Below are 13,085 nucleotides of genomic sequence, written 5' to 3' on the forward strand. Positions count from 1 at the left end.
GTCAACAAAATACACAAAGAACGCTTAAAACTTAACAATGAGAAAACAACTTAATTTTAAAATGGTCCAAAATTTTGAATGGACAGCTTGCCAGTGAAGACATACATATGGCACATAAACATGAATAACTAACTGCTCAACATTAGATGTTGTCAGTGGCTTGCAAATTAAAACAAGATACTCCTTGTAGGAGACCTATTAGGATGGCTTAAATCCAAAGCAATGGCAACAGCAGATGCTTGTAAGAATGGGAGTACCACAGAAACTTTTGTTCATTGCTGATGGAAAGGCAAAATGGTGCAGCCATCTTGGAAGACAAACTTGGCAGTTTCTCACAAAGCTAAACATAAGCACGCCTTATGATCCAGAAATCATCAGGCTCCAAATATTTACCCAAATGAGTTGAAAACTTATGTCCACACAAGAACTGCACATGAATATTTATAGCCGCTTTAAACTTGGAAGCAACCAAGATGTCCTTCAATAGGTGAATGGTGTGGCATATCCATATAATGGAATATAACACAGCCATAAAAAGAAAGGTGTTATCAAGACTTGAAAATACACGGAGGAAGCTTAAGTGCTAAGTGACAGAAGAAACCAATCTGAAAAGTCGATACATCGTCTGATTCCAGCGTTATGGCATTGTCACCACCACCGACATCATCATTGTGTGTGCATCTCCCCACCATGTCCAGAAAGTACCTTCATACCAGGGGTCTGAAGTGACCCTCGCCACAAGGGCCTCACAGAGCAGGTGGGGCAGAGGTCCTGATCACAGGGCGCAGATGGGGAAGCTGTGCTTGGGAGCTTGCCCTGCCTGAGTCACACAGCTGGAAACAGCATCACATCTTTTCATCCTAAAGCTTATACCTTAGTTCCTCCAGTCCAGCCTCCTGGGCCTTGATGGACCTTGGAACACAGTGCTGGGGGTGGGGCAGGGGGATGGGGTGTGTAACTATGGGACTTGATGTGTCACTGTGGAGAGGAGTGTGGAAGAGGGGGTTCTGACAAGTTCATTCAGTGGCCCTTGCTATTTCTGGGCTCTGGACCAGCTCTTGCCTCCCTCAGTCCCTCCCCGTATCTTTCTCTGTTGCAGGCATTGACACTCACAGCACGCAGAGTGCTGGCAGCCAAGTGCTTATTATTTATTCATTGGAAGTACATCAGCTGGTCCCTCCTCCATCTGCCTGGAGGAAGCAGGTCAAAAGGTGCCAATTAATGCCCTATATATCCCAGGGCTGGATTCACTGGCCACAGAGATGCCCACTTGCAGAAAGCAAAAAGAGGACATTTTTTTTTAGATAGAAGAGTGGCCCTGAAATATCCATAGATGAATGCAACAGAGATTTGCTGAGGAGTGGGTACAGAGGGGTGGGAAATGGGAAAGAAGTGAGTGAATCTCTAGCTTCTGGTCACCATGACAATGATGGCATCTTAAAAGAAGCATAACTGATCATTGTAAGTAGAAGGGGTTTTTGTTTGTCTGTCTTGTTTTAATGTCTTCCCTAATGCTGAAATAAATGAAAGGAAAGGTGAGTCTACACCTCATCTAGGCATAGAGTGTTGGATCTGAGCCTGGAAGTCCCTTATTTAGTCACCCTGACTCAGAACATCCTTTAGCTTGTTGGTGGGAACCATAAGAACCCATGCTTCAAGTGACTATGGTCAGGGGACAGGCAATGGCTTTTTTCAGAAGAACCGATAGGGCTTACCCTCCAGCAAGGAAGATGGGTACTGTTCACAGTAATGAACAGTACAGCAGCTCTGAGAGACCTGTAGCAGGCTGAGTGATGACCCCCTAAGAATGTCCATGCCCCAATCCCTGGAATTTATTAATATGTTAGCTTGGCAAAAAGTACTAAGCAGGTGTAAGTTCAGAATCTTAAAACTGGAGAGATTATCATCGTCCTGGTGACCCAATATAATTGTAGGATCATTTTAAGAGGAAGTAGAAGGGTATGTGTTAGAGAAGATGAATGCAGGTAGACCCAGGTTCAATCCCTGGGTCTGATCCTGGGATCAGGATGGAATGACAACCCACTCCAGTATTCTTGCCTGGGAAATCCCATGGACAGAGGAGCCTGGTTGGCTAGAGTCCATGGTGTTGCAAAGAGCTGGACACAACTGAGTAACTAGCATTTTCACTTTCACAGGAGGATAAGATGTAACAATGGAAATGGAGGAAAATACAGAAATATGACAACAGAAGCAGGGACCACAAGCCAAGGTATGCAAACAACTTCTAGAAACTGGAAAAGGCAAGAAAAACAGACTCTTTCCTAGAGTCTCCAGAAGGAGGCAGCTCTTACAACACCTTGATTTTAGACTTCCAGCCTCCAGAACGATAAAAGGATAAATGTGTGACGATTTAAGCCACTAAGCTTGAGGTCATTTGCTACAGCAGAATTGGGGAAATCATGAAGGACTGATCAATAAGGGCAGCAACCATTGTTATAAAAGCAAAAGGGCCAGAAAGCAAGGGCCCATCAGTGAATGAACAGATTCTTCAAACCTCTGTGCGCCTGGCATCTGAAAACAGGGCAAGCCCCTTGGAATGGGTAAGGTATATTAGATCAGGGAAAGAAGGACGCCCAAGAGTAGAGAAAGGGGCTGGCCCTCAAGAGAAGCAGGCAGTGTTGAGAGGCACTGCAGCACAGGGCCCACCTTCCTTTTCCACATAATCGCCGGGATTGGAGGGGGAGGAGGCGGGGAAGGGAAACATGAACTTCAGGTTTTTGACAGCATCAGCCATGGTCAGGAGTGCCAAGTATTATAACTTTCCTAGCTCATGCAAACAATTGAAGAAGGAAAACAGAACACGTAAGGAGGTAACTGTGGTCAGTACTCACCAGCAAATGCAATCAATGATCTACTTTGTAAAGTCAGTTACATTCTTGATTTTAATGTGATTTGAAACTGTCTATGCACATATATGCATCTGCCTCGTATCTCTGGAATCTCTCTTCCACATGCACAGGTCTCTCCTGGTTCAGGCCATCACTATCTGCCATCTGGGTTACCATAACAACCTCTAACTGACCCTCCTGCCTCCTCTCTTTCTGCTTTCAAATCCAGCCTCTGCATGCTTTCCACAACGCCAATCATACTCTATCACCTCCTGAATAAAGCTGTTACATGGCTTCCCATTGCCCTTAGGATAAAAGCCCAAATCCTTCACTTCTCAAGACTAAAAGCTAGTGGGTTCAGGTAGGACTTGCCAGCATGGTATCAGGGCACAGAGCCTGGTAGACACCTAATGGGTATCAATAGGGGGCTTCTCCAGTGGCTCAGTGGTAAAGGTTAAGAATCCACCTGCAAGGCAGGAGCTGCAAGAGATGCAGGTTCAATCGCTAGGTTGGGAGGATACCCTGGATGAGAGCATGGCAACCCACTCCAGTATTTTTGCCTGGAGAATCCATGGACAGAGAAGCCTGGCAAACTACAGTCCATAGGGTTGCAAAGAGTTGGACACGACTGAAGTGACTTAGCACATACACACATGTATCAATAGGGGGCCTTGTAAGAACTTCAGTGACTCATCTTTTTTACTTCCTTTTTCAGACTACTCCAGCCATACTATGTCTCTCAATTCCTTGAGAGATCTATTTCTCCTCCAGGTCTTTGTATACACCCTTCCCCATTTCCTGGGTCTCCCATCCTTCCTCCCTTGTGTTGCAATGTCCTACTCATTCTTGGGGCACACTCTTGGGGATTTAGTTTAAACATCCCCTATTCTCGGAGACCTGCCCTGCTCTCTAGGCTAAGTCCTTGTAGTACAGATTCTTGCAGTATCTTGAGCTTCCTCTCACATGACACTAATTATACTTTACTTGTTTGATGATCATAGACTTTATGCTTAATGATAGGTCTTCTCAACCTCATCACTGTTGACATTTTTAGCCTGATAATTCTTTGTTGTGGGTGCTCCCTATGTATTGTAGGATGTTGATAGCAACCCCCTCCCAAATCATGATAATCAAAAATGTCTGCAGACACTGCCAAATATCCCCTGGTGGGAGGGAAATTGCCTCACTTCGAGAGCCTCTGCTCTATGAAAGTAGGGTCTACGACTTTCTTGATGACTTAGGCACTTCTGATGTTTAGCAAAGTACCTGGGCCGTAGCAAGCACTAAGAGGTACCTTAAAAACGGGACTTCCTACTATTGGTGGGGCAAGTGGCCGGGTTGCGCATGTCTGGATCTGCACTCGCTCCCTGCATTGTCTGTTTCTGGATCACCCTTATCATCCAGACTCCATGCGGGGAAATATCAGGACACGGCAGCGATGACTTCCTTGAGTCATGGTGGATCTGCTGCCATAGAAGTTTTAGGCTCGGGACACTCACAGTGTCGCTGTCTTCGCAATGCTGATACTGTCAGCTGCCCCGACTTCAACTGTTCTGACTCTTGCCATTCCTCTTTGCAACTGCGCAGAGTCACACATTAAAAGGGAATGTTGGAGATGGCTGTAACCATCCTACTACCTTCTCCCATGCCTGGATCAAAACAAGTGCTCCATAAATATTTATGGAATGAATGAATAATGCTTCTGAAAACCACCTCTTACTAAATGCCTACAAATATGCCCATCCAAAGTGTCTGCTGCAGCAGCAGTGGGAGAAGTTGCCACTGCCCCATTTTCCAAGAGCCTTTGTTCTTTCGTGGGCATCAAAACTGTTTTTAATGCAGTAGCTGGAGCCAAAAAAAAAAAAATCAAAAACACCACACATGTTCCTTTCAATACTTTGTCCCCTCTTTTCAATTTAACTGTTTTATCTTCACTGCATGAAGATTTCAAATGAGGCTTGAAAACTGGGAAGACCCATAAAAGCAGAATTGCTACCGTTTCATGTGGAGTAATAAGTTATTCAAGGTTTAAAACAAAAAGAACCTGACCGCCTCCCTGGTCCTGATGTTCCCTAGATATAACTATCTTTAAATGGGTTCACTGTAGCAAAATTGCATTTGAAAGAAACAAAGAGAAACATAAGATCAAGAATTCTTTTGAGAGGCTCTCTGAGACAGTTCCATGGCTAGGAGTCTCTTATTCCTAAGGGCAGCAAACCTCAGTTACACCATTGAAACAGTGGGACAGGAAGAAGCGCTCAGGTTTCAGGCCTTTTTTTTTTTTTTTTTGCTGTGGCTGAAGATCATCAGAATTAAAAAAGAAAAATTATTCAGAATAAAATAAAAGTGCACCTGCCCCATCTGCCTGACTAATCACTCTATGATACAAGGGCCACAGGGGTCCCTCTAAAAGATCCAGCTTGGTTCCTGGAACACCACTCTCTTCTGGTTTTCCTTCTACCATTTTGGTTTTCCTTTCTCTGTGTCCACTGAAGGCTGACCTTCCTCATTCTATCCTCCCATGGAGCTCCTCAAGGCTTCAGCCTAAGTCCTCTCAGTACTGACTCCATGTGATCTCCCCTGACAACCTCAAACATATTTACAGGTTTAATTCCCACCTATGACCAGGATATTTACTTCTCTAGCCCAGGTATCTCCTCTGACTTCCAGATGCATTCATTCGGTTGCTTCCTTGATGTCTTAAATGCCATTTCAGTGGCATTTCAAACTCAGTTCAAAATGAACACATGATCTTTACTTTTTTGCACTGTCACTTGTGTTGGCCAATGGCCCTGCCAACTGTCTGCCTGCACAAGCCAGATTCAACTGTCCTCTCTAACACAGTCCTCCTCCTCCAGCCCCATGTCTATCACTGAGTTTTCCTTCCATCTCTGTCATTACTACTCAGGAACAAGTGACCACAACATTACCTCAATTATTACAACAGCCTTTCAACAGATTTCCGTGGACCTTTCGGTTCTTCCAAGTAATTCCAGTCAATTGAATTGCAGATCTAATTAGCTCCCCACTCCCAACAACCTTAAAAAGTCAATGGCTTTTCCCAGGAGTCCCAAACTCTCCAGAAGATAAAGATCACCTGGAAAATCTTTGAAAACAGTTTTCAGGGGCCCAATACAGATCTATTGAGTTAGAATTTCCAGAAGAGATGTCTAGTAATCTGGTTACTAAACAACAATTTCAATGATTCTTGTCCATTGGGAAAAAATTTTAATTCCCCACAGAAGCTGTAAAGTGTCTCCGTTTTACGAACGCTCTCTTCTTCCCTTCTTTAGTACCACCTTTGACATCTACCTGCAAGCCTTCAAAACGGGACACATTTATTCCTTCTTGGGGCTGGGGGTGGAAGGAGAAGTCAGCACCCGGGATACAACTGAACCAGACTTCTCTGGGTTTCTAGAACTCTCCAGAGAGCTTGTCCTTCTGCCCTCACTCTCCCGTACTCCTGTATGAGATACAGACCTGACCAATGCAGAGATGCCCTTCCCACCAACTAGGGCTGTATCTTTTTCCCTATTGCTCCCTCCTCAGCTCGACCACCCTTTCTTTTTGGCTCAGAGAGTTCAGTTCAGATGCCTCTCTCCTTGCCTTCCTGGTCGAGGGGCCAGAGTGACTTTTAAGAGAGCTCTGTACAGCTTTCTTCCCTTTGGGGTACTGGCTGGGTGAGGAAATACCTTAAGAGACCACCCCTCTGTTGGGATATGAAAGTGAAAGTGTTAGTAACTCTTTTCGACCCCATGAAATGTAGCCCACCGGGCTCCTCTGTCCATGGAATTTTCCAGGCAAGAATACTGTAGTGGGAAGCCATTCCCTTCTCCAGGGGATCTTCCAACCCAGGGATTGAATGCGGGTCTCCTGCATTGCAGGCAGATTCTTTACCATCTGAGCCACCAGGCAGGTGGTTGGGATGGAGCCCAAGGAAATGGCTTCCCCCAGTGAAAAGAGGATGATAAGATGGGACTGGTCCTGGGGGCAAAAGGATTTATGCAAGAAGAAGACAACCTGTACTGCCTTTAAGATTTGGTGAGATTCTGGCATCTTTGTACCTTCCCTGTCTTCAGTCCTTCTAATGTCTAGCATAGTGTATAATGTGGGAATAAGCCTGGGATTCAGACCACCTGGGTTTGACTCTCAGCTCAGCCACTTACTAGCAGGGTGATGTCACACAAGTTACTTAACTCTTCTACACCTCCATTTGCTTATCTGTAAAATGGGGATATCGGTGCATATACCACAGAGTTGCTGTGAAGAGTAATTGTGTTATGCTCAGAACATGTGAAACAGTGACTAGCCCAGATGAAGAGCTAAGATTTCATTATTTCTGTTATTGCACCTGTATTCCCATGACTAGCAATAATTATCAAGGGCATCAACAGAAGAGACGCCGGGGTCCACTGAGACTCCACCGTGTCTATCTTGCCTAGGGGCAAAGAGTGTGAGAAGCAGAGAACATGGCCAGGGGACTAGTCTGAGGAGACTAGTCAGAGAAAGATGAGGCCCTGGAGTGGCCAGGAGGAAGAGGAGACCCAGGTTAAGCAGAAGTCTGGGGGTCAGTGAAGGTCTCTGAGATAAAGGGGTTCAGAGTGCAAGCCTTAGAATCTTTCAGACCTGCACTCAAATGCCTGAAGGGATATGGATGGACTGTGCCTCAGGTTTTTTGGTTTTTTTTTAATATATAATGGAAATAATATTAGTATATACTAAATACTGTGGAAATAAAGACCACCCAGATTGGAACATACGGAGGCCGTTATTCAGTTTTCTATAACAAGGGCCAGCCACCATCAGTTGGGCTTTTTAAAGAATCAAATGCAGGCACGGGAGTTAGAAGGTCTGTCAGGGGTAGAAGAGAAGGCTTCAGGTGAGCGCTGACTGGAGGCTGTTGGCCCCGGGAAGCTGGAGGCGGGCTAAGGAAGCAGACCCTCTTCTGTGATTGGTTAGGGAGGAACATTTGCCTTTCTCTGATTGGATCAGAGTTGGAGGTGGCGACAATTATGGAAGCTGTCAGTTACTAAGTTCTAACTATTTCGGGCTCTTTTGCTACTGGGGTTGTGGTTTGGCCTCTGGGGCTGGTTGCTGTAGAGTTCTATCTTCAGATAGGGTCAAGTGATTGTTTGTTTATTCAGCCTCTCAATATTAACTTCTGTTTATAATTATCAACGACCAATTCTACTCAAATGACTAAAGTGCTTAGCAGAATGCTTGGCACATTAGTGTTTAAGCAATCTTGGGAAAAGGAAAACATGGTGAAATGAGTTATTGAGAACATACAGCTACAAACCACATAAATCAAACATTGTGAAATCAAGCTTAGTGTGTTTCACATTGGAGAGGTGGATGGGCTGGACAAAATGCTTTTCTAGCTCTAAGATTCAAGGATGCCAAAGGGAACATGTGTGCCTCATTGCATGAGCATTTATTTGATTGTCAGCATTTCCCAGTGGAGAAAAGCCTATTCATGTCTGCACTCACCCCCTCCAACAGCACCCAGCTCCTAGCAGACACTCAGGGAGCATCACCGCCACACTTAAACCTTGACCAGCTTGGGCTGTGCTCTGTCTCATCTTTTTACTTGCAGAAGGAAGCTTGGTCCTGCCAAGAACAACCTAAATGACACTGGACAAGTCATGGCTCCATTTGAGTTTCCTTCTCTGTGATGTGGGAATAGTGATTCCTGCTCACTCAACTCCACGGGGTTTGTAATGAGGATGCAGTGAATCAGCGTGCCTGAGAGCACTTTGTACACTGTCAGGAGGGGCTGGATTATTAATGTGTATTCCTTGTCCTTCTCTGTGCTCTCTTAGACTAAATTCCCAGCGTGCTACCTCTTTGACCAGGAAGTGAGGCTCTAGAAAGAGAGGATCAGGGAAGGCCAATTCTGAGAATGACATGAAAGACATCAATGAGGTTGAGGTCGTGGGTGTGATCGGCTCAGGGGCCAGTTAACTCCCCCACAAACGGGACTTCAGTCATAAACAAACATGGTAGAAACCCAGGAAACTTAGCGACGGGCAGGGCCTCACTTTCAAGTCCTCCAAGCCAGCCCCCAGCCAGGGCAGAGCCATGTATCCAGGCATCCCGACAGGTGGCCCCAGGCTACCCTGGGAGCACCTCTCCTGATGGGGAGCCCCAGCCCCTTCTCTTTCAGGGGTGTTCTGGTTATCTAAAAACTCCTCCTTAGGGCGTAGTCAAGACTGTTTCTCTGTTAGGCCATGCTCGGGCCACCGTGTCTGGAGTGGCCCAGGCTGAGTACACGTTCCTCACTGCATGGCAGTCCTTCCAGTGTTTCTGAACAATTGTCCTTATCTTTAACATCAGCTGAAGAGGAATGCTTACATGGCACCAGCCTGGAGCTGCTGCATGTGGGAAGGTTGCCCAGGCCCGGCCAGGTTCCCCATGGAGGGAATCTGGTTTAAGCTCAAAGCTCATCTGGTCTAGAACAGTTACACTTCCTGACCCAAAGCAAAGGAACAATCACACATTGAGAGGGAGCCATTATCCTACCATGAGCAGAAATCAAGAGCTTTATGCAAAGGGCATAGAAAGAAGTAAGTCTCCTTAGAACATAGATCATATTTGCCACAAAAAGTGAACTCTAATCAGTAACAAATGCAACACTTTTCAACATTTTAGTAATAAGCACTCTGTTACAGGGAAACAGCTCCTCAGAGCATGCTAATGGGGGCAAGAATAGGGCAGAATAGGCCCATGAAGAGATGTTCAACATTGCTAATTAATAGAGAAATGCAAATCAAAACTGCAATGAGATATCACCTCACACAAGTCAGAATGGGCATCATCAAAAAATCTACAAACAATAAATGCTGAAGAGGGTGTGGAGAAAAGGGAACCCTCCTACACTGCTGGTGGAAATGTAAATTGGCACCATCACTATGGAGAACAGTATGAGAGTTTCTTAGAAAAATTAAAAATACTGGAGAAAACCATAATTCAAAAAGATCCATGTACCCCATGTTCATTGCAGTGCTATTAACAATAGCCAGAACATGGAAGCAGCCTAACTGCCCATTGAAGGAGGAATGGATGAAGAAGATGTGGTGTGTGTGTGTGTATATATAAATTTATATATATATATATATAAATTATGGGAGTGGGGTGGTTTTTGTGAAAGGGAAAAAGTGATGGCAGAGAAACGTGTAGATTAAAAGAGACTTAGAAACATATCACTCAAACACAGTGAGTAGACCTTGCTTGGATCCTCATTTACCCCAGTGGTAAAAAATTAACATCTATTACATTCTGAGACAAATGAAAGTGTGATATTTCATTTGATATCAAGGAACCTTGAAGTTTCTTCAGGTGACATTAGTACTGTGGTTTTATTTTTTTATTCTTTTGAAAATTTTATTAAAGTATAATTGATTTACAATGTATTAATTTCTGCTATACAGCAAGAAATATATATATACATATGTATCAGTTATACATATATATTCTTTTTCACATTCTTTTCCACTATGATTTTTAACCCAGGATATTGAACATAGTTCCTTGTGTTATGCAGCAGGATCTTGTTGTTATCCATCCTATATATAATAGTTTGCATCTGTTAATCCCAAAGTCCCAATCCTTCCCTCCCCCACCACCCTTCTCTTTGGCAACGACATGTTCTCTATCTGTGAGTTTGTTTCTTACATGTGTTCATTTATGTTGTATTTTAGGTTCCACATATAAGAGATATCATATAGTATTTATCTTTCTCTTTCTGACTCACTTCACTTAGTATGGTAATCTCTAGGTCCATCCATGTTACTGTGAATGGCAGTATTTCATTTTTTATGGCCAAGTAATATCCATTTTAATCTGTACCAATCTTCTTTATCCATTCCTCTGTTGATGGATATACGTTGTTTCCATGTCTTGTAAATGGTGCTGCTATGAACACACGGGAGCATGTATCTTTTCCAATCATAGTTTTGTCTGGGTACGTGCCCAGGAGTGGAATTTCCGGATCATATGGCAACTCTATTTTTACGCTTTGGAGTAACCTCTATACCATTTTCCATGGTTTTATTATTTTTTTATGATATCCTTATCTTTTAGGGGTATATCCTGAAATATTTATGGATTAAATTACATAATGCCTGGAATTTGCTTCAAAATGATGTGAGAAAGGGGAACTTGATGCGGATACAGGCTGTGAATGCAGCCGTGTGGAGTAGCTGGACCTCTCTCAAAAGTGCAATGGTGGAAGGCGCCAGGCCTTCCCAAGGCTCGGGAGGCCTCCGTCTCCTCCTCAGAGGGAGCCACGGGCCGGTCCCCGCACCGGATGGAGTGAGCCATCCTTCTCAGGAGCGCCCTTCTCGGGGGGCCTTCCCTGGAACCCCTCCCTCTCCCAGGAGGGGCTCAGGCCTCATGCCTGGGAGCCCCACGCACCCTCATCTGCCAGCCCACCCTCCGGAGCAGAGGTCAGGGCAGACTCCCCTGTAAGCACACCTCCACGGCCCTTAGGATGCAATCCAGACCCCAGGGGGGCGCCCCGAGGCCCTGGGCGCTTTGGCGTCGCCTGCCTGCACGCCGCCCCTCCCGCCTCACCTGGCCCCGCTGAGCTCCTGACCCCTGTGCTTCCTCTGAACGGCCACACACGCCGTTCCCTCCACCTGCTCCCACCGCCCGCCCAGCTCACATTGTACCCGGGGTTTGTCCTTCCCATCTTTTGGTTTGGATGTTACCTGTTCTAGGAAGCCTCCTCCCCAGGCAGCCACGAGGCCGGCAGACCCGGATCCGCCTTCGGGGAGGCTCCTGCTGTCATCCAGCCGCTGCGCGGGGCTGGGGAGGGGGCAGGCCCAGCAGGTTCAGCCCCACCAGGGGCCCCGTGACAGGCTACCTTCTCTCCAGAGCCCCCCACCCCGCCAGCCGCGGCTTGCTGAGGCAACATCGCAGTTCAGTTTCTTCCCTGGCCCCATCCTGCCTCCTCACCTTTCTTTCCCAGGAGTTGACGCCATGCAACATCCCACACCCCAAACTCCATCTCAGCATCCTCTTCCCAAGAATCCAGCCTGCCATCCTGCCCCTAGCCCACACCTCTGCTGATCCCAACTCTGGGTAAACATCTCTTCTAGCTCATCAGAGCAACACCCACCCTCATCCCATTCTTTCAGGCCACCCCTCCCTGCAGCATAATTGTCCATGTAAGTCTTTAGCCGCTGCTGGATCAGAAGCTCCATCTTGCAGGCTCACCTTGCTGCATTCCAGACCTAATACAATTCTCAGTACTTAACTGACATTCAGTCAACTCACAGAAACCCCAGAGAGGAGGGAATTGGAAATCAGTATGAGAATCCCACTGTTCATGAAATGCATAAATGACTCCCCCCGCCCCCCTGCCTTTTTTGAGATTTTGCACCGTTTGGTCTAGAAAGCCATTGTTAATGAAATGAAAGCATCCACATTTCAGAGCCATGAGAGACTTTAAAGAAGCACCATTTTTAAAAAATAGGTGGATTATTAAGAGAACCATGAAAGATGAGTTATGCAATGGGCGTAGCTATCCTTTGGATCTGTTAATAAAGAACTTTGTCACCTGGGCAAGACACTTCAAGACACCATCCTATAGATAGGTTCAAAGAAAAGTTTTAAAAATACTCATAAAGGCTGAGCAGGGGATGGGAACTGACCTCCCCTGGGATGTGGAGGGCCTGAGAGTGGTGCAGGTATGCTAAATCTTCTTAATATTCATGGGGCTCTCTGGGGCCATTTTAGACCCATTTTTCAAAAGGAATCTGCAGTCAGAAAGAGGCTGCCTGGATTCTCTTGCTGAGTAGCTGCAGGGTCATCAGAACACAGAGAAAAAACTCCTCTTCTCTCTTTCCCATGCCCTACAAGCAGATGAGCCAAGTCTCCACAGAACAAAATGAGTAATAAGAATATCTGGCGTGTGCTGACTGCTTCATATGCACCAGGCCTGTGCTGTGAGCTCGATGTTGGTTATCTGAGTAAGCAGCCTGCAGGTTGCCAGCAGCAAACCTGGGAGACAAATGTTATCCCCAACCAGACGGCAGAAGCTGAAACTAAGAGACGAAGATGCCCAAAGTTTGTGGGAACATCAAAATCAAGGTTTGAATCCAGGGCTCTTTGACCCTATATCCCATCACCTGAGCCACTAATGACATCACCTCACCAAGAGGGTGCCTGTCATAGGGACTGACCGTGGCTGCCCTCCGGGTGAGAGGAGGCCCTCGAGGGCAGAGGGGCAGC

The 13,085-nt window shown here is 45.9% G+C and overlaps 1 long non-coding RNA gene across 1 annotated transcript; it reads left to right on the top strand.

Annotated features, from left to right (window-relative positions):
* Positions 1-1,404: 1,404 nt before the first annotated feature.
* On the top strand, positions 1,405-12,856 carry LOC122449522. Its single transcript, XR_006271964.1, has 3 exons — positions 1,405-1,461; positions 2,157-2,230; positions 12,714-12,856. It is a non-coding gene; the product is annotated as an uncharacterized LOC122449522 (long non-coding RNA).
* The last annotated feature ends 229 nt before the right edge of the window (positions 12,857-13,085 follow it).

This window comes from Cervus canadensis, chromosome 11 (assembly GCF_019320065.1).
Source record: "Cervus canadensis isolate Bull #8, Minnesota chromosome 11, ASM1932006v1, whole genome shotgun sequence".
NCBI classification, from domain to species: Eukaryota; Metazoa; Chordata; class Mammalia; order Artiodactyla; family Cervidae; genus Cervus; species Cervus canadensis.